This window comes from Carassius gibelio, chromosome B3 (genome assembly GCF_023724105.1).
Source record: "Carassius gibelio isolate Cgi1373 ecotype wild population from Czech Republic chromosome B3, carGib1.2-hapl.c, whole genome shotgun sequence".
Classification (NCBI taxonomy): domain Eukaryota; kingdom Metazoa; phylum Chordata; class Actinopteri; order Cypriniformes; family Cyprinidae; genus Carassius; species Carassius gibelio.
The window spans coordinates 9367066-9393421 of NC_068398.1; the positions used below are offsets into that span (position 1 = coordinate 9367066).

Consider the following 26356-nt stretch of genomic DNA (forward strand, 5'->3'; position numbering starts at 1 on the left):
ACCTTGACCATGACAGTACCCTTGCTGTCTGAGGGTCAGAGAGCTCTCAGATTTCATCTAAAATATCTTAAGGTTTTACGGATTTGGAACAACATGAGGGTGAGTATAATTAATGACAGAATTTCTATTTTTTTGGGGTGAACTATCCCTTTTACGAAGCTCTTTTTCCATGTTGTATAGTTTCTATGTACCCATAGAAGCCGCCAATTTTTTTTTATATGATTCTCATGCTAAACATGGCCAAAGTAAAACAAAAATAATTTGGACGAATGACAGAGAATTTCTCTGCTGAAAATCTGACTTCCGGGTTGATACAAAAAGTTTCGGCTGTTTTTTTTTTTTCGATCATGGATTTAATGACATAGACGATGGTGGAACCCCTTATATGAGCATTTCTCTCGGAAAAGCACACCCGCGCAAATGTCGACCAGAGGAGAGCGAGACCGTGCACATCAACACGCTTCCTCGCGAGATCGTCGGCAGTGCTGCATAGGATTTGTTCGAGAATGTCTCCAAATAACTGCATTTTTGGATGTGAGGGAAAGTTTTCCATGTTCAGCTTCCCAAAGAACCCAGCGTTACATGAACAGTGGATGCAGTTTGTTTTTCCAGGGCAGCAACGGAGTGTATCAAGTGTCTTTGTGTGTTCTCATCATTTTAGTGACGGCACACATCCAGGAGCTCAACTTTTTCCAGAGAGAATCGGAAAGCTGTATTTTAATTTTATAACTAAAGACTTTTTGGAAATCTGAAGGATGCAGTACTACTCTATAGGTACTCAAGATTAACAGGAGAGGTGAAACTGTGTATGTTATCTAGCCTTTAAGCTTTTTTCCATCTGCCATTGGACAAACAAACAGATAGCTCCGCCCCTAATGCATGTCATTGGTTAAAATTGAGTATCTAACTCTAAAGATTCATAAAAAATTCTCCTTTTGTGTTTCTAGGGAGGAAAGTGTGAAATATAACTAAAAATAGATAAATATCGTCAACATTTAAAATAAGATTTTATTGCATCATTACTGTCTTTAGTGTCACATGACCCTTCAGAAATCAATCTGATATGTGATTTGCTGCTCAAGAAACATTTCTTATCATTATCAATGTTGAAAACAGTTGTACTACCGTGATACTTTTTTTTTTTCAAGATGAAAAATATTTTAATATCATTGTTTTTACGATTATTTATTATTATTATTATTATTATTATTTTCTGTTTTCATTTTGATTTTAGTTAATTTGTGTTTTGTCTTTTAATATGTCTATTTAGTTATTTTAGTTATAAAAAAAATTAAAAGCTATACAGCATTTTGATATAGAAAGCTTTTTATGAATGTCTTTACTGTCGCTTGTCTTTGCTAAATAAAGGTATTGATTTCTTACATTATAATTTTTTTTAATATACAAACCCCAAACTAAAGTGTACACACACACACACGCACACACATAAACACACACACATTTAAAGGCTCCTGTCATTTATCTTTTGTTTAGAAAAAACACTGTATTTAGCTTCAGTGTCCTGTTGTGCTTCTTGAACAACCTTTGAAGAAACAATATTGCTAATGGTATTTCCACATTTCATTGTGATTAAGCGTTTACATTGCAGTTCCTCTGTGTGAGGCGTTGAGTGTAATGATGGACCTCCCAGCAATCCTTCACACACAAAAATAAATCACACAGCAGAGGGGAGCAGATTTCTACAGACGCAGCACAGCAGTGGATCTCATTCAAGGCGTGCTTGTCGCATGATGACTTTGTGATGGTGTGATGGTGCATTTTCTAATCTTCAGGTTGAAGAACATGATGTTTACATGTAGAAGACATTTTAGGATTATGTATGTGCCGTCACATTGTATAAATGGCGACTGAGTTACAGCACTATCTGCGTTTTCTTTAGGTCCCTAAATGGAGAGTTTCTTTGTATGTATCAGTCGTACACATTTAAAATGGAGACCAATCAGTTTCATTAAAGCTTTAGTTTTACAGAATAAGGATTATATCTCAGTTATATAAAGTTTGAGTGAAAAGTCTAATTACACAAGTGTGTTTTCTCTTCTAAAAAAATCAATCACTAGTATCTTAGTACTGTATGTCTGATAAAGCTGTTGCATAAACCCACATTGACGTTTAAATAAGCTGTATCATTTACAAACATTGAGTTCTTAGTATAAGGGTATTTTCATAAATGTCAGGTGGTTACATACATGTTTGAATTGAATACAGTGTCATATTTACAGTAACAGTTATTGTTAGCCAAAAAAGGGTTTGTTTTGTTGGCTTTTACATTCATACTCTTTCTTCAACTGTATTGTTTCAGAATTGTTTAATGTTGCTGAAAAAACAAATGCTGTTTAATGGCAGGTCCCACTGTGACTATTTACCCCATTTAATGTGACAACATGCATCGTTGTTATTGGGGCACATTGTCACAAAGGGTTAATGTGTGTTCAGTGAACTTTCCTTGGGCAATATTGGTGCAAATGTTCAGTATATTTTATGTAGACAAATCATGTGTTCCTTTACATGAATTAACTTTAAAGTATATATTAAGAAATACTGACTGGAGTATTTTTTTTTTTTTATAAAAGTACCAGCAAGATTTGTGAAGTAAAGAAATCAAATTAAAATAATCAAGTAACAATCTAGCCTATGATTTTTCTCTATGCAGCTTAAAATAAACGGATGTTACAATGGATATAAATAAAAGTAATGTAATTTTCAACTGTAGTTGCAGAGGTTTGGACGTTGATTTTACATAAAACTTGCATTAGTCTTTCGTTAGTCTCACTCTATTGACTGTAATTAACGCTGTCTTCAGGTAATTGTATAATGCAGTTAGTAGTGGTCACTGAGTGTTGACGTCAGGCTGATGATGCAGACGCGCTCCGCAGCTTCACTTTGAGCACTTCATTGTGTTCGTGCAATGAAACTCATGTATGTGTCCCTCACCACAGACCAGTTCACGCCAAATCTGAAGCGCAGATTGATAGTCGCAGAAGGATTCATCTCGCATTAGTCCATCCTGGATCGGATTACGTGTTAAATCCTCTGCGCTGGGATTCAGTTTTGCTCCTCTGAAGATGCCCGCTTGTGGATCGCAGATTGGGGACTTTCGCGGAATTAAACGAGCTAAAGGTAAAACTATTTGGATTTATTTCTTAAGTGTAATTTCGCGACAAGTTTAAGTTTTTTTTTTCTTCTCTTTTTTCATCCCCTTTTAATAGTGGAACTAAACAACGTTGCATCTTTTTTTTCGTGTTTAGATGCAAAAGGGAAGTTAGGCAAAAGCGACATTTATTCTGAGGATCACACTAGGTTATCCATACGGATTTTGACGTACATTAAACACATTTTGGTAGAGAAAATAAGCAACAAAGTAAATATTTTGGTTTATGCAGGTTATTCTTGCGAAAGACAACTCTTAAAAACTAGTTGTCCGATTGCTTAACCTCAATCTTATCAATGCAGGAGTTCGTGAGGACAAAAACAGGACGCTATGTAAACATATGCTACAGAAAAGGCTATAAAATAATAGTTTCCTTTTTTTTTTTTTTGGTCATATGCTCACAAATGCAAATAGTAGCAATTCCATTGTGTGTTCTGCGTTTAAATTTACGCTAAATGAAAGTTGTGACATTTTATTTCAGCTATTTGTTTATGGAAAGCGCGTAGTTTAAACACTACATTACAAGCACTACATTTAAACATTATCTTGTAGAGATTTCCACAGTTTAAAACGAGTCAGTTCTGTTTTCTCTCCCCGCGCGCGTGGCGCGAGAACTGACAGGACTCACTGGCATGCCAGTTGTTGACATTTTATGTAGGCTATCCATAAATTGACACAGATGATAACACATTTGCTTATTGTAACATTTATGGAATAGCTTAATTTTTATTTTAACGTTGGGCAGTTTTCACAGTTGTGTTTAAAGTTGGTTATGTTGGTGTAGCCTATGTTGGTATGTTGTTGTTGATTTATCTCCATGCTGACTTCCCACAACGGTTTATATATATATATATATATATATATATATATATATATATATATATATATATATATATATATATATATATATATATATATATATATATATGAACTGTCTAACATAAGAAGCCTATTTATCACATCTTCATAGGCTATGTCTGATTGCAACGAATTGAGTGATCACAGTCAAAGCCAAGCTTTGCGTGCCACCCATCAAAGCCTTCAGATTTTTACCCTTAAATATGAATTAGTACGTCATAAACAGTGTGAAATGGACTGAAGAACAGTTCAAATCTGACAATTCAAAACCTTTTATTCCTGTGTACACACTGCCGTTCAGTGTCTGTTAGCAGTGGACCAATACAGCTTTGGAAGCCTCCTCAAATTTCACCATCCAGTTTGAGTTTTAATTGGGCTGCATGCGCCAACCAAGCAACTGCCTTTGAGATCAATGGGAATGCTAATGGATAACTCTTTCCAGGTATTATAGACTTTTTTTGATCAAAATCAGCTTAATTGAGCGGATAACCAGCCAAGCTGGCAACACTCTTGCTTCTACGTCACAGATATGTGTGTCTGGACTCAACATCTGCTTTGTCCTGGTACCTAAAAGAACCCTCAAACCTAAAATTACATGTTTATTTTGTTTGCAGTGCAAACATAAACCCAACCAGTTTGTTTTAATGCTTGAGGAGACCTGAAGTGGCTGTCAACCATCTGATGCATTCACACATTTACAGGTTCTTCTGTTCGCATAGAAGCATCATCACATAGAAGCTGTTACAAGACAAGATAGTATTTCATAACAAGCGATTAAGTACTAGAGAAAAGGTCTTCTCTCGGTTCACAGGGTATAAACCTCAAGGCATACTATACTAGAATAAATTACAAGTAATTTACATCTTATTTAGAATCACATGCTGGGATAGTGACAGTATTTGACACAACTATTTCATGTTGTTTCACTTATTTTCCCTTCTCGTTTAAATCCAGACCTCAACATAGCCCTGAGGCGCACAGGCCTCGTCTGTCGGGGATTTTTCTTATTATAGACCTTCAAGACAAGTTATATCTCGCATATGCATCACTTTTTGTCAGCTGAACATGAAGGCTGAGTATCCAGTATGGTATAATGATGGTAATGTGTGTAACTGGGGCCTTTCAGTTGTCCTTTATATGGTCATAAACTTGCCACATGCCCTTATGGCATCATCCTTTTTCATGGGCGTAGAAGCCATTTATATGGTCTTGACTTTCATGTTTGGAGAGAACACGCACACAAAAATTAACAAACGTGTTTTATCTTATCATATCCAAACAAGTTCCAAAAGCCAAATGTAAACCAGGGATTACATATGTGAGCGATGGCACTAGTGCGACCAAGACCTACAGACAGTAGCTGGAGACAAAACACAAGTAAACATACCCACCATGCACAGAATTTGGTTTGGAGCTGTGCTGTTAATTTTGGGTTGCAATTGGTGTCCTAAGTGAAATTGCATTTATGCGTATTGCTTAGAATCAGCATTTTCATACGGTTGTTCAAACAATTACATTTATTCAGCTAAAAAGTATGAACATAGTTGAAATATGGCGAGCTGTGTAGCCAGCAATATATAATTTACAATATACAAATGTATGAGACTTACTTATGTAAAGCTGATCATTGTGTATTGAAAATGTATTAATTTTGTTAGTACTCGTTTATGTATGACTGACAAACATGCACCATATTAAGTTTATTAGTTTGATTATGTTCAAAGTGTTTCATTTATTTGGATTGCAATTTTATGCAAATACTTTCAAATGCACAAATCTGAAATTTAGGCCTAAACATATATTCATTATTATTAATAATAACAATAATATTTGAATGAATTAACTTTGTGTAATAGTCGTTTAGTAGCAGTTCAGTGTTATTTTGGTGTGTCAGAAATAAACTTTATACAAAATCTCAGCATTGGTACACCTTTGTACCTTTCTAAAGGTTTTTATTTTTTTTTTATAAAGGCCTTTATGGTTTTTAGACTTTGCTTTGCTGTATTCTTAAGTAGGGGCTTAATAGTCTGCATGGATGTGAACAAGAATCATTTATTCATAAGATTTGTTCACGGCTAGTCTGAAGGAATGAATGCAAAGTGTGGAAACCACACTGCCTGGGGAAGTACTGTATAAAAATAGTTGATGCTTTAATCAATATCCATGCCTCTGTTCTTGGAGTTTAGGTGCCATGGGCCGATATATCACACTTTGAGGTGGGAAGCATCACATTAAGCCTGTAATGTGTGTGTTTTTAGCACAGTGGTGTTTGTTGTTGTTTTTCACCCTTGTGAATGCAGTTTTCTCATTGCTCCCACTCTGTGCCTAATATTAATGATATATTTAACAGTTTACTCAGCTTCATGTGCTACTGTATTAAAAATGGAATAAGTTCTCCCATTTAAGGCTACAAAGAGGATGTTTTAAAAAGATCTTTCCCTGTCTGCTGAATCATAGGACCAAATCAGGTGACAGCAAAGGGTACGTGTAGAGGATAACATTGTATCCTCTACCATGCTTTCTGTCCAGAAATTTTCTATTACAGTATGTTAAACAGAAAGAGCATTCGAAGCAAAGAAAAATGTCATAGTTGAGAGTGCTTTGTTTCGTGTTGCACCTGCACATCCTGATTTTGCTGAGTTGTTGTCTCAGGAACATGTCTCACTTGGGAAAATCAGGTTCTGCATTGCACCTAGCTCTGATTTGTTTTTCAAATCTGATCTTTTAGGATGACTGTTCAAAATAAAACCATATCTGTCCAGACAGTGTAGTCAGTATCTGTATTATGCTGACTTGTACATCAGTACAATGCCAAGAGACATGAGAGAGAATAGCTGTCTGTGTGGAAAGAGAACAGAAAAGTCCGTCACTAGATCTTGCTGTGGCACTAAAATATATAAAATCATTAACTTTTCTGATCTGACCTTTAGAATGAAACTCATTCAACACTCCAATTTTAATAAGATTTTAATTCACAATCCACTTTGGATTTGTTTCTAAAAATGTGTGTGTGTGCGTGTGTGTGTGCGTGTGTGCATATATATGAAGAGTTCAGATGCAAAAGCCTCAAAGTGCCATCTGAAATTTTTATCTAAAATTAGGATTTTTATCAAACTCCTATGCTTAGGTTGAGTCATTTTACTTTAATTGCAATGTGCAGGTCTTTTTCCAGGCTATTAAAGTGAAATAACTGAACATAAATATAGGAGCTTGATAAAAATCCTAATTTTAGATGAAAATTTCAGATGAATGAGACTGTCCACAATTATACATGACTCAGTACTTAGTCTCACATTAAAAACGTGCATGTGTCAAGATTTCTGCAAAATGATATGTTGCTTCTTGCACATTTCAAATCACTTTAAAAGCTAAAAGCAGGTTCAGTTTATCCAAAACTGCTGAACGCTGACCTGGTAATGTGTTATTATCTTAGTTGTTGTGCACAGCACAGTTATTTCAGAAAAGAAATGTCCAATAAGTGACACACTAAAGGTTAATGGTTTGCATAAAAAAAAAAGACATTTATAAAAAAATAAAATAAAAATAAAATAAAAACTCCACCCTAAACTTGACCAATAGTGTAAACCAACCCATTTGTCATTTGTTAAAGCAACATCTGCATTTTTGTTTGTCTTTACAATTCTTTGTGCTTTTTTATTGGACTTGTGTGTTTTTTTATGGACTTGTACCTGAGTTATAAGTGCAGTGCTATACCAGGTGAGTTACTGAGCAAGTTTACTATAAAAAGTTGTACATGATTTGTTATGTGCAAACACCATAATGTATTAGTTTACAAATAATGTACTATGATAAAAATGTTACAAGGTCAAAACATTGTATTGTGCAAGGAACCAAAGGGTGTGCAAGGAAAAAGGATATAAATTTTAGGTGTTTTTCTGCCAGTGGTGTTCATTCAAGTTGGTAACTGCAGTGAATTATTTGAACTTTGCACAAATGTTTTTCCTATGTGTCTAAATTTTTGCAGATTTTAGTCCTCATTGCGATTTATTCCGGCCAAGAACTAATCAAGAGAACATTTCACTGACATTTGACTTAGAGATTACTAAAATAGCGGTGTCCGAACACAAAAAGTCAGAAAACACAAAAAAGCTGAAATGTGATTAAATGCGCTCGTTAAAGTAACCTGGCTCGCAGAAGTTTGCGTAAAGCCAGCCAATCAGATTAGAGCTTGCCACATTGAAAAAGAGTTGACCTTTTTTGCTTGCAGTATGTTTGTGGACTTGAGACAGTGTTACTCGCCATGGGTCGACCTCCCTGTTGTTAGACCTATAATGTAATGTGGCGTTGTGTGAGGGTGTTAACACCAGGGGTCTATGACGTGGCATTACGCAGGGGTCCATGAGTTCACCGAGAGTTTGAGTGATCACGCGTGCTGTGTTACACATACCCTGAGATAATTAGAGCCTCATGTATCCCAGCGTTCATGTGTGCTATATGTGCACTTACAGGTGTTCAACAGGTACAAACAGTCTTTGAGAGCTGTAGGAAACAATAAGCCTTCACTTACTGAATTAGCATTGATTTCTCTGTTTTTTAACCAGCTCAAATTTTATTGCTAATCATTACCGCTTTCCTTCTCGTGGTGTGTTAAACGGATCAACTCCGAGTTTATTAAATCTGTCCAAGTACATGAAACACTGCGCACGAAGCTGGATGCTGGTCAGGGCTCATTGAATAAAACGTTCTCAAACACACATGCTCTTTATCTCCCTGTGAAATCACATTACCGCTGTCATTTGTCCTGTAGAGAGACAGACACTCATGACGTTAGCACAATCTGCCTCTGTCATCTGTAGCTTAATCAGTCTCAACCAGGCGTGACGTGACAAGCGTCCAGCGACAAGTGATTTGTCTGTCCAAATCGAAAGTGAATATGCAGTGCGATGACACAATCATAGCTGAACAGAGTATGTGGAACTGGATTTTAAATGTAGTAATAACAATGCTGATAATATACACATTTATGTTTATACGGATATTATATACCTCTATGGATGTGCAGATTAAAAATGTATGCATGTATGGAAAGATCTAGAAAAATATAAGAAACTAAATATCACAATATCACAGTCTTGTATTGAAGGCCAAAGGTAATCACGCTGGCGTCCAGCACAACATCATCACAAGTGTGATATTTCTTTTTATACCTAATAATGTTTTTTTTACATATTTTAATAGCATATATTATGCTATTAGAAATATAGCATATATTTTTATTGAAAATAAATGTTGAATGGATGTACAAGCTATACAACCCCACCATGGCTTGCAGGCACATAAACCCACATCTGCCTTTCAGCAAATCAATGGAAACATCATGTAACATAATTAATATTCATAAGCCAAGCTTTCCCTGACACGGTTTGTGAGGCACGGGCACAGAAGACCCTTTTCTGGAATGTCTGCACACTGTGATCATATTTGTAACGCCTCCAGGCTGCTGTTTCGGGAATCCAAGACCAAATCCTGTCTGTTTGAAGTGAATTACTAAAAGCTTGCAAAATTCACATTCATATGATGTTAAATCAGCAACAAAATCTGAAATGAACTGAGCTGTAAATGTTATTTGTTCTCCTTAAATAGCAACAAAAAAGCAGACTTTCATAACACAAATTCAAGCCAGGTCACACTGTTTATATGTACATAATCAAATGTAACATTTATAAGTACAAAAACATATATTTAACATACATTAAACAGCATTAAACATACAATATGGAAGTGTTTACAGAATCTAAACACTATTACTTACACTATTACTTATTATTTACAAATCTTTTATTTTTATTATTAAGTTGTTCATTTGTAAATTATTTACATTTCAGATGCTGTCTCTAAATATCTCGATATTTTCTGGGATTTTATTGATAGCGGTACTAAGGACTGCTGTGGACAGCTGACTCCTAAAGATTTTGATATTCTTGACATTCTGTGTGGTGGTCAGTTAGAAATAGAAGTCAATCTTTCCCAATAAGTCTAAATAGACTTTTACCATTTATGCATTTTTACTTTTAAAGCCATTTTTCTAAAAGTGTGCATTGTCTTGCGTAGTGTATAAAGGTCTTTTAATTAACTTCTTGTTTTTTAAACTGTTGTAAAAAAAATCTATTATATATTAAATTTGTAATCATTGTAATTTTTGGAGGAAAAAAACGGCACTCTTTGCTTGTTATTGATTAACTATATGAAATTACATAAATATATAAATTTTCTGTACCCATATCTTGAATTTGTGATCATTCTAAATGTATTTTAATAGACTGAATCATGCAGTGAAAGAACACGCACTTGTCTAGACTTAACGTAATGTAAGCATGCACTCTTTAAGGATCTTCTGAATGATTTTCCAAAATACTCAATGATGTCAAACCGCACATTGTTAAAACAGACGATATATATTGCACACCACTAATGCATACATTTTTGGTGGAAGTCAAGATGTTTTAAGGGAACTTCATGTGACACTTTCCTTTCAACACCAGATTACATGCTGTCAAGTACAAGAAGTACAAAAATCACCATTATAGTTTCATAAAATTGAATATGACCCATATGACTTCAGTACGTCCCAAGTCATATGATAGTCTGGGATTATTACTCCCTAATTTTCATTCTGTATTGTCACACTGTATTTCTTTTGAAGAAACAAATAGAAGATATTTTGAAGAATGTTGGTAACAATAATCATTTCTGGTCCCATTGGAAGTCAAATAGACCCAACACTGTCAACACAAAACATTTTTGTGAAATATCTTTGTTTTGGTTGAACAGAAAGGTTTGGAATGACATGAGGGTGAATGAATGATGACAGATTTTTCTTTGGGTGGAATAATTAAAATAACTGTTATTTAATTTTGGGTAAAACATTACATTAAGCACGACTCCATCTTGACTCCAATTCATTATTTTTTTTTATTTTTTTCAAATGTTTAAAACATTCATCCAAATTAATTGGACATGTTGGAGCTGAGCTCTTGTAGTGAGTGCATGTACTCTGACAGACCAAAAAAATGGCACTTTTCCGAAATGCCAAAATACTTGATGAATTATATGCCATTGTTATTTTTTTTATGGAATAAATTGAGCCCATTATTCACGGACAGCTTGATGGATAATAGTCATCACGTCTTTGGATCAAATTAATTACTTTTGCATTCAATTGTGAGAACCTGTCAATGCACCGGAGCTCTTGCACAGACTGAAGTGTCTCTGTCACTGCGCGTGGCATTAATTCAGTTGAATTGGACTTCCATGAGTGGCACTCTGCGAGAGGCTGAAAAACATCACGGTGACTTGCGTCATCAGAGTGGGCTCCTGATGTCCGTGTGTTTAGTGTGGCCTGCTTTGTGTAAACAAACACGAAGAGCTGACCTTAAACTTTGGCCTACGTGCTGACGGCTGAACCTTGATCTTCTGGGCAAAAACACACTCTTTATATGAAGAGACGACGTCTGGCCTGTGATAGGTTCATGTTAAGAGATTTAAATGTGCCATAGAACTGCACACGGACTGTAAAGGTGTTTTAAAAGGTGAAAAGTTAAAGGAACGAGACCCTTTAATTATTCTCATTGTCATGTCAAGTGCTGTACGTTGTCATGTGGAGATCCACATGATGTTTTGCACTTGATTAGCAGTTTGCTTTTGTTTCTATCTTTCTCTTTTTCTCTTTTTTAACCTCTTATGATGTTATGATTACATTAGCAAGCCAGTCGTCTATATCAGCTCAAACATGTTTACATAGCACACTGACAATCAAGATGTTGATTGTTAATTAGGTTCAGAATTATCAACAGCGATCAGTCAACAATGAAAGAATGTGTTACTATGTGCTGGTTATGAAATGCATATGTGAAAATGTGTTAGTTTACAAATCATGCACTATGGAGAATGTGTTTTGTGGTCATTAACATTTTCTCAAGGATATTGTTTTTTAAATAATAATCCAGCTTCTTTACAGTTTTGAAAATCATTTATTTGGGAGAGTCTGTCTTTTATATGATCTAAATGTTTGATGTTTAAAATCAGATGTAAAATAAAGCTCATTAGAAAAAAGCTTTACTTGAGCATTTATAAAATGGTATAACAACAACAATAATAAAATCTCTATGCTGGAATAAACATGAACATAATCCAACTAGATGCATATTTATTTTCTATTGAATTTGCTCCTGAATGAAAGCTTTAATCCTGTCAAAGAAGTTTAATAAACAGTTGCACCACTTTAGTGTGTGGTATTTCTTAGACATGCACTAAAGCTTTTATTTGCCAACCAACCCCAGCAAAGTCCAACAGAACAGCATATCTTTAATGCTCTTTCACACTATAGATGACAAATATAATGATAGATATTATGCAATAAAATGTGTTTATTTATCATTCTAATTCTATGAGAAATAGGTAACTCCAATATAATAATAATGCCACAGGAGGAGAACAACATTGTTGGAATCACTTTCAAAACATTTTCCAACTGATGAACGACTGAAAACCTATTTTAATGATATAATGATTTCTGAACTTGAAATGCCTTTCGTTTTTAATGCAACATTTTCAGAAAACTGGCCACCTTAGCGTTGTGCTCCAGAGAAACTAATGATTCATTACACACTGCTTTGTGCGCGCACCGAAGTGTAAGAAACCAATGAGACCATATGTGTTAAGCTCAGAGTAATTTATTTAATAGTGCTTACTTCACTAGTGTGAGCATGTACCAGTGAAAATCCTGATCTGTGTTAATAATGCATTACTTCACAGTTTCCTTCAGTTTGTCAGACACTAAATAGGGCAGTTACATGGCCTGAGCAGGGGAGTTTGTCTAGCTATAGTCCCATCAGGTGTAGCTTTTTTAGGGAGTATTTTTAGGGAACATTTTTAGTATTGTGTCTATAGCTTTTTGAAAGCTATATCCATTGCAATATTATGTAAAATAATCAACCCAGACTCACTAGTAAAAGTGAGCTTCTTGCACATTTCATTGCAATTTTAAAGGAGTGCTAAAGGTTAATGCTTTATTACGTCTGAAAATAACATACCACCTGTAATAAACTACCCTAAACCAAACCAATATTGTTGTTAAAAACAAATGTTAGATAAAAATGTTTTTCCCCTATGAGTCTGGGTGGAAAAGATGCATTTCAAACAGCTTTGTTTACTTTGGCCACATTTCCCATCTTTTCTCTGTTTACCACACTTTTAAGAGATTCCTGCTTAAATTAGAGAATCATTTTGTTATGCTCCATTTAATTCACCTGTTCATTCTGCCTTCTCGTTCTTACTCCGTGTGTCTCCATCTGTCATATTCTTTCAAATTTGCTCTGGAGTATATCCCAGCTAATTAAAATTAATGAACGCAGACACCTTTCACTGTCACTCACACTTGCTTGCGCCCTTCACATTTCATGTTAGACGGGCATCTATGGTCTGTCTCTCCTAGCGGAAGCATGCTCATCCATCCATGTGAAGACTGGCCAGCTCACCTTTTCATGAGTTTTGCCACCAGCAATCTTTCTTGTTGCAGTGAAATGTAATCGCAGTTGCCTTCGATAAAGCAACATCCTCACAGCAACATTAAAAAAAGACAATAATCAAGCATTTGGCAAGTATGATTAATAGTGTGAGATTATTATTGGTCAGTTAACACCACCATTCAAAAATTTGGAGTCAGCATTTTTTTTTTTTTTTTTTTTTTAACAAAATACTTTTTATCAGAAAGGATGCATTCAATTTATATCAAATGTGGCACTGTTACAAAAAAAAAGAAAAGAAAAAAAAAAGTATTTTCATAAAACAAACTAAAAAAGTATATCACGGTTTCCACAAAAATATTGAGCAGCACAACTGTTTTTAAAATTGATAATAATCAGAAATGTTTCTTAAGCAGCAAATATTCAGAATGATTTCTGAAGGATCATGTGACACTGAAGACTGGAGTAATGAAGCTGAAAATTCAGCTTTGCATCACAGGAATAAATTAAATTTGAAACTGCTTTGCAATAGAAATCAACTATTTTAAATGTAAAATTATTTCACTTTTTTTTTTTTTTTTTACTATTTTTTATGACCTGTTATGATGCTATGATGAGCGATGCTGTTTAGTCCCAGTAAAGTACACCAGATTGCAGTAGTCTGCCGAATCTTGCATAAACTAGATGCAATGCATAATTATACTGATAGATGCATCTTATTATTTTTAATATAGCATTGTTTTTCCTTGCTCTCTGTGACGCTATTAGAAAAAAACTTGGTTTTTAGGTCACAACCCCTTGAGAACAATTAGGTTAAAAGAGGATAAAAGTTGCTCTGCCTTAGTATTTTACCTTTATTAAAGTAAAATTCCATTCAGTATTGCTTTTAGTATTGGTTTGTGCTTTGGGGAAATAAATTATATGGTAGCCAGCAAGATAACATTGCTTGGTATGTACAGCTGCATGGCTGGACGCTTAACTTGATAAATCCATTATTTATGTTCTGAGGCGCTTGCATGCCAGCTTCTGAAAACTTCATTGGAGAGACACAGCACAGTGTCACCTTAAACTATGCTTCTCTTCAAAACATTTGGGAACAAATGAGACCTTCTTCACAGCCCAAAATAAGAATGTAAGTTCAAGAGCCCCCAGGCAACTTGATGTGGTTTACATAAGTGTGTGTGAGAGCATCTGGCAGGGCATATGGGAGCATGTCTCTAAAAAAGTGGAAGTGTGATTCAAGGAAACAAGAATGAGAAAGACATTGGGAGAGGAGAAAACCAGTTGAAAAGGAAGACTAAATGAAATAAAAAGTGAGAGATTGCACAGATGTGGAAGTGAGCGATTCACACAGGCAAACCATATAAAACTGGATTAATTTAGATATAGTTATCTCTTGTAGATATAGCTACAGTAGCACAGAGAACGTCATTTAATTGCAGGTTTAATTTCTATTAAATGATTATGTATTATTGTTTCACCATTGGCCTGTCAGGGTTGATTTCTTTTGGGTCCTTGTTCCTTATACTTGCTGTCAACTAGATGTATTTTATCCTTGATCTAGGTCTGACATTGTTCCATAAATGATGTATATGGAGAAATAGTAAAAGCTATTTCTTGTTCCCAACATACAGTATATAGCATAGTATAAATAAAAAAGATGGAGCTTTATTCTTTCTGTATTTGACTTTTTTCTTCATTCATTCATTCATTCTTTATTCTTTATGAGACATTGAGCAATCTGAGTAAAGTGACCATTTATAGTATATGTTGTATGTTGGCCTTCACATATGCACATTAAGTTTATACAAAAGTACAGTTTAAAAGGAATGAATAGCTGTGTTGATTTAGTGACCAAATATAGGATTGCACATTTGACATATAGTGTATGTTATTGCACATATATTATTGCACCTTTACTGCATATTAATTATTGCACCTTTGCTCCATATTAAGTGTTTCACATTTAGTAACCAGATCTGGTATTTCACCCTGACATACGATTTAGTGCATTTGTTTAAAGTTCTGATAAATAAAGTGTTCAGACAGTGGTATTGCAGATTGACATGCTGCATATTGTATAATATTGTATATTGCATGTTGTATAGTAGCAGTATAGACAGAAGAGATTTGAATTAAATAAGTGACCGTAGTTAAAAGAATAACATGGTTGGAAAAGTATTTTAACATCAGTGCATTTATGAGTTTAAAGTCCTGATAGCAACTAGGAAGAAACTGTTCTGTAAGCGAGTGGTTTTTGCTCTTAAGGATCTGTATTGCCTGCCTGAGGGCCAAAGATTAAACAGGTGGTGTCCTGGATGGGATGTGTCCCTGATGTTTTTTATCAACTATATAAAAGCTGTACCTGTCTACTGCCTAGATAGAAGACATCTGCACAGGGAACTGACTTTCCTTAAAGTAACTTCATTCTTTCTCAACATAGTCACAGTCTGGGCAAGTCGCTTGTTGTTTGATGAAGACCAGTATCACCAGACACTGGATCATGGGATTACTATGGTATTTTATATAAAACAGGCACCTTTTAAAAAACAAAATGATGTGTCAACTGACATAGATATGGGCTGCTGGCAGCTCAGGAGCTTCGCTGTTAAATTACTATGAGATAAGCAATGTTTTACTCTCTATACAGACAGAGGAAATAAGCAAGAGCATGGCACTATCAACACTAACAGTTCACTGAATACACGCTCATCTATGTTTGAATCTGCAAACTTCCATACTATGTAGTAGACAAAAAACAGAATGCCACAGGAGTCTTTAAAATCATAGTATATGTAAAACATCATGAAAGGTAGTAGCAGTAGTAGTACTACTTCTGGTGAGATTGTTAAGCGTTTTTTGATGGACACTTTGCTGTCCAGTAAAATCATCAGAGAGGATTTGTGAATTCTAACACAGTCAGTAGCTCACATGACAGAGCTGCACTTGTGAGGTGAAACGCTCCAATATAAATCCTGTGAAACTACGTTCTTCAACGGAGCTCAAACCCACATGTAAGGAAGTTAAAATAGCATTGCGAATGCATTATTTTCATTCATTAACACTATCAGGTAGGTTCAGGGTTGGGATTATGTTATTTTCCTGAAGCAACATTTCACATTTCATTTCAAAACTGCTGCGAAACGATATAGCACTGGTAATCTCTCCAGGCTGAGACTCCAGCTAATATATATATATATATGTATAGTGTGACGGGGTGAAGCACAAGACACGAGGATCAAGGTAAGTTCCCCGAAGGGTGGATTTTATTGTAGTAGTGAAGGGGAAATAGCCAACGTGAGGGGTTTCCGGTGCTCAGTTCTCGGCCTTCTCTTCTCCTTCTGTTCACAGTGCTGTGTGGGTCCTTGAAGTCCGTATCCTTTGTGGGCTGATGGTCACACACTGCTGTCTGGAGGGAAACAGAGAATTGTTAGCCGGGTTTTTGGAGACATCTCTCACCTCTATGTTCGACGACGCTGCATATAAAGACCGTTCCTGATGGGCTGCAGGTGTGACCGCTCAGCCCGTAATGACCAGGTGCAGGTGTGCCTGCTCTGTTTCCAGGGCGACGCTGATGAGAGCTCGGGACACGCGTCACACTATATATATATATATATATATATATATATATATATATTCTTAGCATTGTAATCCAGTTTGAATTTTGAATGTTGTATTGTACTTTAAATGTTTTAATTTTCAATTCATTTAAATCGACTACCACTGCTCCCATCTTAACAATTGTACTGTTTTTTTTTTTTTTTTTTTTTTTTTTGTGCCTCTTCATTTTAGAGGATTATTGCATGAAATACTGTTCAATTAAATTTCCCAGGGGAGGTGAAACCTTGCACCCTGCAGATTTGATTCTCTTTTCCTTATGCTAGAAAGCATGTGTGTGAGTGTTTTTCTCTCATTGTGCTATCAGTGTCCTGAAATCCTCTCTTCTATTGTTGTTTATGTGTGAAACTTAAAGCTGAAGTGTGTCATTTTTTTATGTTAAATGCTAAATACTATATCTTAGTAGACTGTAAATCATGCATTCAGAGGTTGATTTCTCTGAAAAGTATAAACACTGACTGGTGCTATCTAAACATTGGTTTGTTTGATTGAACTTCAGACTCAACCAATACCGTGAATCTGAGGCAGGACCACCTGTTAGTTCAACATCTTTCAATAATCAGTTTTTCTCTTACAGTTGGCCCATTGTAGCAAATTAAAAAGATCAACAGATTTAAATTAGGGCTCCACAATGGTTTAAAATATATGAATCATTACATTGCTCAAATCATGATCACAATTATTAATCATGATTGGTGTGATTTGACTTTTTATGTAATCAGGGTTTATTTTACCTCATTGTTTCCTGATTTATTATATTATTAGCACTCTCTACATGAAAACTGATAAATCATTAAGAAACTTCTCATAACCAGCTAAAATAGTGCAATGTGAAAATATATGACAATAAGCTCTGTGCCTAACAAATGTTAATGATTCTTCATTATGATTCTTCACTATGATAATCTTGACAAATGAACACAACCTTTGAGAAATTTGAGGCATAAATACAATCAACAGGCGTAAAAGCTATAAATGTCAATGTCTTTTAGCCTTTATTTAAAATAAATAATAATAATAATTAATCTGATTATGTTTGAATAAAAAACACACTTTGTCTTAGTATCCTGCTAATTTCCTTCCTTATTTTAATATTCTTCAAACATTCAAGTTTGGATACATTCTAAACAGCTCTGAAATTAAACTTATGCAGGTAATTCAGCCCCAAACCTATTTTCTGGAATAAGCCAGCAAAGCAGTCAGGCGCTTCAAAAGAGAGAGACTTCAGTGAATGAAAAATCTGAATTAGTGCATGGAAGTGAACATGAAAGATTGGCTCAAAAACACTGATTAATCCACAACCAGAACACCACCACAAAGTGGCTCTGATACAGCACAAAATTTACACATGACCAAAGTCTAAAAACCTAAACTTATCTACAGTACAACTATGCATGCACTGGTACAATATTTCCCTCATGTTAGGCAAATCTAGTTTATCCTGCCATTATTAGGAAAAGAGCAAATAAGGCTGGATTAATTCAGAGTTACACCATCCCCAGACCTTTGAATTGTACACACAATCTCAATGGCCCCATGGTTCACCTTTAACACTGCAGCCAATCTGCTCTTTTAAGACCGTAAGCTTGTGCAGTATGTTTTAGTTGCTTCTCCTCTTGGTAACCCCATAGGGCATCTGAGCTCACCCTTATAATCCTCGCAGATTTCTCTGCTGGATACAGAACGACCTATAGACGGCATGCTGTGCATTTGATAATCTGTTAGTTTTGTTTCTATGGTGGTTCACTAAAAGGAAGCACCGTGTCTTGTTTTATATCAGCTAAGTAAATGTCACAACATGCATGGGATGACAGAGTGACCTGATGGAAGTCCTTGCTGGTCAGAGATGCAGGTGTAAACAGGTACACTCTGGATCAGTGCGTTTCCTCTGTATATTCAACAATCCCAGAGCCAGCAGTCATTTGATGTTTTTGTGATGAGTAATCAGCAGGTGAAGAATAACAACTCCCTTGTAGTGAAGAAACGAGAGCTCCTGGGAGACAGGGCTGAGCTTGAAAGGTCACAAGAGTTGGCGGGCTGTGGGTCGTGTTCCTTATGTTTTCATTACCAGACCGACTGCTGGAGGCCTTTCTGCACTCTGTCCAGGGCACGACTGAATTAAAGTCACTAAATCCAAGCAGACCAGAGGGGATTCATTTATTGTGGACCTTTTTAGATCATTCCTCTCAGCTGTACTGATATCCTACAGCCATCACACTTTTTTTCTTTTTTTGGTGCTTTTTTTTCTACTGATCAAAAGTTTAAAATAATTTAAGTTCTGTTTGTTTTTTTGTTTTTTTTACATTTATGTAAAATGTCTGTTATGCTCACCAATGTTGCATTTATTTGATCAAAAATACATTAATTTATATAATATTACAGTATTATAACTGTAATATTGTTTTCTATTAGAATATATTTAAAAAATGTATTTTATTTCTGTGATGGCAAAGCTTATTTTTTTAGCAGCCATTACTCAAGTACTCCAAAACATTATTATTATTATTATTATTATTATTATTATTATTATTATTATTATTATTATTATTAATGTTGGAACAGTTGTACTGCTTCAGGTTTGGGGTACGTAAGAGTTTTTATTTATCAAGGACCCATTAATTTGATCAAAAAGTGGCAGTATAAATATATAGATACTTATGATGATATAAAAGATTTATATTTCAAATAAATGCTGTTCTTTTGAACTTTCTATTCCTCAAATGTAGTCATACATCATACTCAAATCCTGAAAAATGTTTGATGGCTCCAACAAACATTAAGTAACAAAAACGATTTTTAACAATGATATTGATAAGAAAAATTATTAATAACTATTGATAATAACTGAGCAGCAAATCAGAATATTAAAATGATTTCTGAAGGATCATGTGACACAGAAGACTGGAGGAATGATGCTGAAAATTCAGCTTTGCATCACAGGAATGAATTAAGTTTCTTTCTTTTTTATTGCAAAAATATTTTACAAAACATACTGTTTTTGATCAAATGAAAATGCAGTCTTGATAAGCATACGTTAATGTCAAAAACATTAATGTGGCATGTGCTCTGCACTATGACAATAAATTTGTATCTAATCTAATAGAAAATTATTCATGGCTAATCTCTTTAGGTCTTGGATTTGGCCTGAGGCTGAAATGTCAGTACTTCAGAGCATTGCTGAGTTTAGAGCTCTGTTGGAAATGTATGCATGCTTAACACAGTTAGATCTCTAATAATGTGATCACAGTTGTGACCAGAGAGTAGAGTGAATCATTACTTGCTCAATAACCTGAGATAATGCAACTAAAGCGATAATACACCCCAGAATTACAATGCTGTCATCATTTAATTAGCCTCATGTTGTTCCAAACCCATATAACCTTCTTTTTTGCATGGAACAGAAAGGCTGCTCATTCCCATACAATGAACACTTATATTAGCTGAAGACAGACACTCTTTAAAAGCACCAGACAAACATGTCAGGTTCATAAAATCAGATTTGACAAAATATTAAGGGGTTCTATGTGTCAAGAGCATAAAAGTTTCTATGAAGTTCAAATCTTGTCAGTATCTCTGTAAAGATGACTTAGTATGCTACCCTTTCCTGTGGCTCTGGAAAAATCTTCCTGGCATTTGACAGGGGATCTGTAACCTTTGAGTAAATCCAGCCCTCCTCGATCTCAATGTTGAGTGTTTTTTTTTTTTTTTTTTTTTAGTAAAGGGAGCTTGTAGAGAACATAAACAGTCCTAAATATATACTTAAACAAAATAATAAACTACTGTTCGAAAGTTTGAGATCTTTTTTAAGTTTTTTTTTTCTATTTGAATATATTTGAAATGATTTTTTCCCCCTATGTAATCAAAGTTGAATTTTCAGCATCATTACTCCAGTGTTTAGTGTCACATGATCCTTTAGAAATCTTTCTAATATGCTGATTTTCCAGCATCTCACACTTTTGCAGGGATAGTTCAACCAAAAATGCAACTGTCCCTTTAAGGCAGCACCTTAAGTTAAAACATTTTATTTGTTAAAACTTCTGCATACTGAGCTATTCTGTTTTTAAATGCGCGCTTGTACAGTGAACTCTGGTCTCCAAATGATTAAACCCCTATTGTGGAGTTGTTATGCTGATATACATGTTATACATGAACATGTATCTTACAATTAATATGCCATTTTCTTCTGTTACATCACACACTAAAGTACCTCTCTATTTAACAAATGCATTATCATTAATACAATATACTTTCACTCTCTCACTCTTCCCATCTGTTCTCCTTGCTCTTCTTTAATGCAGATTTTATGCATCCGTTTTTAACTTGATTGTGTGCATAAATCACCTGAGTCTGTTAAATGAGGCTAATGGCAGCTATGTTAAATGTTGATGGCTTGGGCTTAATAGAGCCATAAGCAAAGCCTCTGTGTGTTTGCCTGTAGGTAATGCAGTTGCATTGTTAAAAATATAAAAATAGTAAATAATCAGTGCTCTATTTATCATATGGCATTCATCCAAGGCATTAGAAAACACATCAGCGCTATCATCACACAGAATTATGAGCGGAACTTGTGCTTCAAAACAAGACGCTTTGATGGTTCAATAATGGTGTCGGTGTTTCCTGTAGAACAACAGTGAGTCACGTTGATTTGTCATAATATTTAATAACATTCTGGCTGATTTTAAACTTAATGTCTATGCATATTTTTAATGAAGAGATGAATCCATGTTAACGTTTTACATACATACAAGCCCTTAAATTCCAGATGTTCATCTCATGGGTCAGTGTAAAAGGTAATACAATGTGAAGCATCTGCGGGCAGAAATCAGTGAAAATGACTCTTAATGGATTCTTTCAGATGAATGACAGAGTGCTTCAAATCATAAGAGCCTACTTTAATTTCAAACCATTTATCACATGTAGCTATGCTGTCTGACGTCAAGCCTTTTGTACTTTTCTTGACGTCTTTGGAACTTTGTAATTGCAGCATTTTTCACATTAGAATTTGTGAACAAAAAGGAAGTCTTACCTGTTTTTGTCCATGCAGTGAAAGTCAGTGGGGTCCAAAGCAACTGACTCTCATCACATGGACAAAAACCCTCAGGTCATACCATATTTTGATGAGTTTGTTTCATTGAAACAGATTTAGAGAAATTTAGCATTGCATCACTTGTGCACCAATCTTCTGCAGTGAATGGGTGCTGTCAGAATTAGTGTCCAAAAGACATCAAAATAATGCACGTTATCCACACAACTCAGTCCGGTCTGAAGTCTAAGAAACAAATCCACCATTTAACTTCAAACCATTGCTCCTGGATCCATAATATTTACACACTTTCAGTGTGTTTATCTCCAGTGACAGCACTGCAGTGGAAAAAGAAACCATAACTAATTGCTTCCACAACAAGAACCGTTTGAACACAATGGTGGAAATGCAGCTATTATTCAGTTTGCATAATGTGTGCATACACAGTGTGAAAACTACAGAAATATCAATGACTCATGTCAGTACAGAAAATCAGTTTCATCTGGTTTCTAATGGTGTTTCCTCTGCCCTCTAAAACCCACATTCATGTCACGCTTTCGGACAGTATTGAGACAACATGTTGTCAGTGAGTTGACAGGGCTGTCGATGCGCATTACATTGTTAACAGTACTATTTTAGGATATGCAAGAATGATGCCTTATAGGTAGGTGTTCTGAGGTTAAGTCACCAACCAGACACAATAATCCTCCAGTCCGCGCATTCCACTGCAACAAATACATGCGTTTGTTTTTCTGTCGCGGTGAGAACTTTACATCGACCCATATTGATTTATCCAGTACTCCTAAAAGTAACCCTAACAGTGGCTTTTTGCTTTGTTTCATTATTTGTATGTTAATTTAGCTGTTTTCCTTATGGGTACTGCTGGCTGCTCTTAACAATGTAGGTGGTTTCAGTTTTTACCATGCCATTTTAGTCCTTCCAGTGTTGGCAAAACCCAAGCCACATAAACACACACACAGAGAGATTGTTTGTATCTATAAGCAAGTTCACTCACTCTGTAAATTGGTTGTTATTCAGGTGCAATGATTGAAAACCTTAGGGACATTTTCAAGTCTTTATCCCTGTGAACAGCTCTATAAAGTACCTAAGTCTGATCTTTGGAGAAAATGATTTTCTCTACAAAGTTCAGGCTTAAAGTTAATCCTTCTAAAGTTTTTGAATCAAAACTGAAAAAAAAAAACAAAACAAAAAAAAACATTGATTTTGAGATGCCAGTAAATGAAGCATTGAACAGTACAGGGTTTCTGAGAACTCACATAAATAGAGTACACTTTTTAAAAGACTTTTAACAGACTCTAAAAAAAAGTGCACTTAAACGTCATTTTAAATGTTTTACTTTGAAGTACATTTTAAATAATTGTTTGTCATGCTTAAACAAGGAAAGAACTTCCTTTACTTTGATGTGGTGACTAACATACTTCTTAATTGTACATTTTCTATGATTCAAAATTCAATTTATATTTTATAACCAATTTTTTTGCATGTCATAAACATTACATTGTTCACAATTTTATTTCCATATATTCTCTTTTTAAACATATGCTGAAGTGTATCAGTCATTAATTCCTGACTAATTATTTTCCTTTAGAGACCTGACAGTACAGATTTTATTTTATTTATTTATTTCATTTTTTTGTGATTAATCATAGAGGAATAACTTTTTTTTCATAAGTAAGAGGAATGGTGTTTTCTTGTGCAAAACTTGCTGCTCTAGTGCCAGGGTGGAGGATTTAGCATACGGTGTTCTTGGGTTTATTGACTAAAAAGTTAAGAGTTCTCCATCAAGTCTCCATGATATTTATAGATTTTAAAAAACCATTAGTCATACCATTTATAAAAGTATCATCACCTCTTCTCAACAACCTGCCTGATTTTAAGCATCATTTTTGTTTGTAGCACAATCGCTTCAGGACGAGTTTAATACTTAGTGCTAGTGGTTTTGAAAACCCCTTTATTTTTACAGCAGAAATCAACATTGTAATCCTCCTACACAACTGCTTTAGCCTGAGCTTTGTTTTCAAGTTAAAGCAGTTCTGTAGGCGTATTACAGTGTTGAATCCTATTGTAAATATGTTCACAAATGATGCTCAAGCTAACAAAAGCAATGAGTCATATGAACAATTATTTCCATTTTTTTCTGGGTAAGGCATGCTATTCATAGCTGAAGTTGTTTCAGCATGAAGCAATCATACATGTGCCTGTTTGTCCACTACATAGTCAGAGATCTGTAAAGACGCAGCATGACATACAGTAGTAGAAGAAAGTGGATGAATGAGGATTATAAATCAATCTCTTTCACAAAACCTAGTGTGCTCCCTACATAGGAATCCTTTTAGGCACCATAACTGCACTCATGAAGCAAAAGGCCTTTCAAAAAATACCTTATTTTGTTCTTTTGGCCAAAAGTTGTCAATAAAACCCTGTGAACACTCAGTTATGTTTTTTTGTTTTGTTTTTAAATTGAACTTAGGGGTAGTATAAATAAAGTAAATAAAATGGTCCCAGTATAGAACCTTGGTGAATGCCACATTTTAAATGTACAGATATTGATGTAAAACACAATTCTTACTGAGAATGTTTTTTGTTTGTTGTTGTTGTTCAATTTCAAATTGTTCAATTCTATTAAAAATGTACTGTTTTACTCAATATTTATTTGCTAGAACTGGATACTTTTGTGGCAAACAGAATTGCTACCCTGTAGAGTCAAAATCAGTTACTTTATGTAGGATGTTGCCTTTGTAGACAGTAGACAATAAGTAAGCTCAGTTGGTTTTGGAACAAAGTCATTGAGTCGCATCTGGGACATATCAGACTTGGTGTTGATAGAAATGGCATGGTTGAGTGGATGGAGTCAGCTCAGTCCGTGAGTATCCCTGCTGACACAGGCAAAGATGCAGTGACATTAATCTGAACCTCTGTGAAGTGACAGCATGTGGGGTGCAATGTGACAGGAGTATGTTGCACTGGCACTCTCAGACATTTCCTACCGCATTCCTCGCTGGCATACAACTGCGTCAACATGCTGGTTCATGACACCAGTATCTCTGAGCCCTCTGTGAGCTTCTAATCAGATCAAAGGTCCCTGACTGTCATGTCTCAGTGGGAAAGAGGTGCTCTGGGAACTGCACTTGCTCTCTTATCCCAGTTTAATGGTGTAAAAGGGACAGCATTTTGGGGTCACACTGTCTGTCTGGCTGTTATCGTCTGCATGTTAATGTACTTTTTGAACTACTATTTAAAATTATACATTTACAATATTTACAACATGTTAAAGGTTTTGCATTTTTTTTTTTTTTAAATGCATACATTTTTCACAGTATGTGTTATACTTATTTTTCACAATCTAATAAATTCTGATATTTAAAATATCATTTTAAAGAACCACCCTTTGTCCTGTTATTTTACTAAAACATATTTCACATTAACAGTGTCCATGTTTACCAAAAAAAAAAAAAAAAAAATTCAAAAAGATTCACAATTCAGACTTTTAGTCTCAGAATATGCAATTATGCATTTATATTTAGTTTTTTTTTTTTTTTTAAAGAACTTGAGATACTTAAAATAAATGGAAACATCAGCTAGAGAAATTCACAGGTTCAATGGCTGAGTGCCAGCCTCATTTCACTTGGAAAGAGGTATCAGTGCACCTGTAAATCTTGTGCGTATTTATCTATGTATAAATGTCAGATCTCAGTAAGTTTGACTGCTGCTGTGGTGTTAAACATTCCACTAATTAATTTGTTCAAGTTTGGGTCACTAAGCCCAGTTCTCACCAAAATGGCATGGCTGTAATTACATATGTGTCTATTCACCCTCACTGGGCTCTTCAGAGGGGCATGAGTGCAGCCCTGTATTGTGCGCTTTAGTCAGAGAGGTTTGTTTGCTCTTTCATGACTCCCATTGTGCAAAATGTCAGAATAAGAGTGAATGCTCGATGCGTTGTCAGCTTTTTGCTTAAGAGGCAACCATAGTCACCTCTGTAATTACCTTCTCTATTGAATTTAAATAGTATTAAACAATGAAAACCTCTGGGAATAAAAATCATCACTAAAATGGCAATATTGAATGATTATTGGTGCACAGTTACTGAGACCACTTCATATTATTGGTCGTGCTTCATATTATTGTGTTCATGTTATACCTGTTTACTTTACATTACTTTTATTATACTGTTATACAGGC

General features: G+C 35.0%; 1 protein-coding gene across 2 annotated transcripts in view; it reads left to right on the plus strand.

Moving 5' to 3' along the window:
* The first annotated feature begins 2859 nt into the window (after nucleotides 1–2859).
* LOC127952858 (glucagon receptor) overlaps nucleotides 2860–26356 on the plus strand; it is a 52940-nt gene continuing 29443 nt past the window's right edge. Inside the window, exon 1 of one of the 2 annotated variants that reach the window (XM_052551713.1) lies at nucleotides 2860–3138. The gene's annotated coding sequence lies outside the window, so the exon portion shown is untranslated. The remainder of the gene's footprint in view (nucleotides 3139–26356) is intronic. The other variant, XM_052551711.1, reaches the window with a different exon arrangement.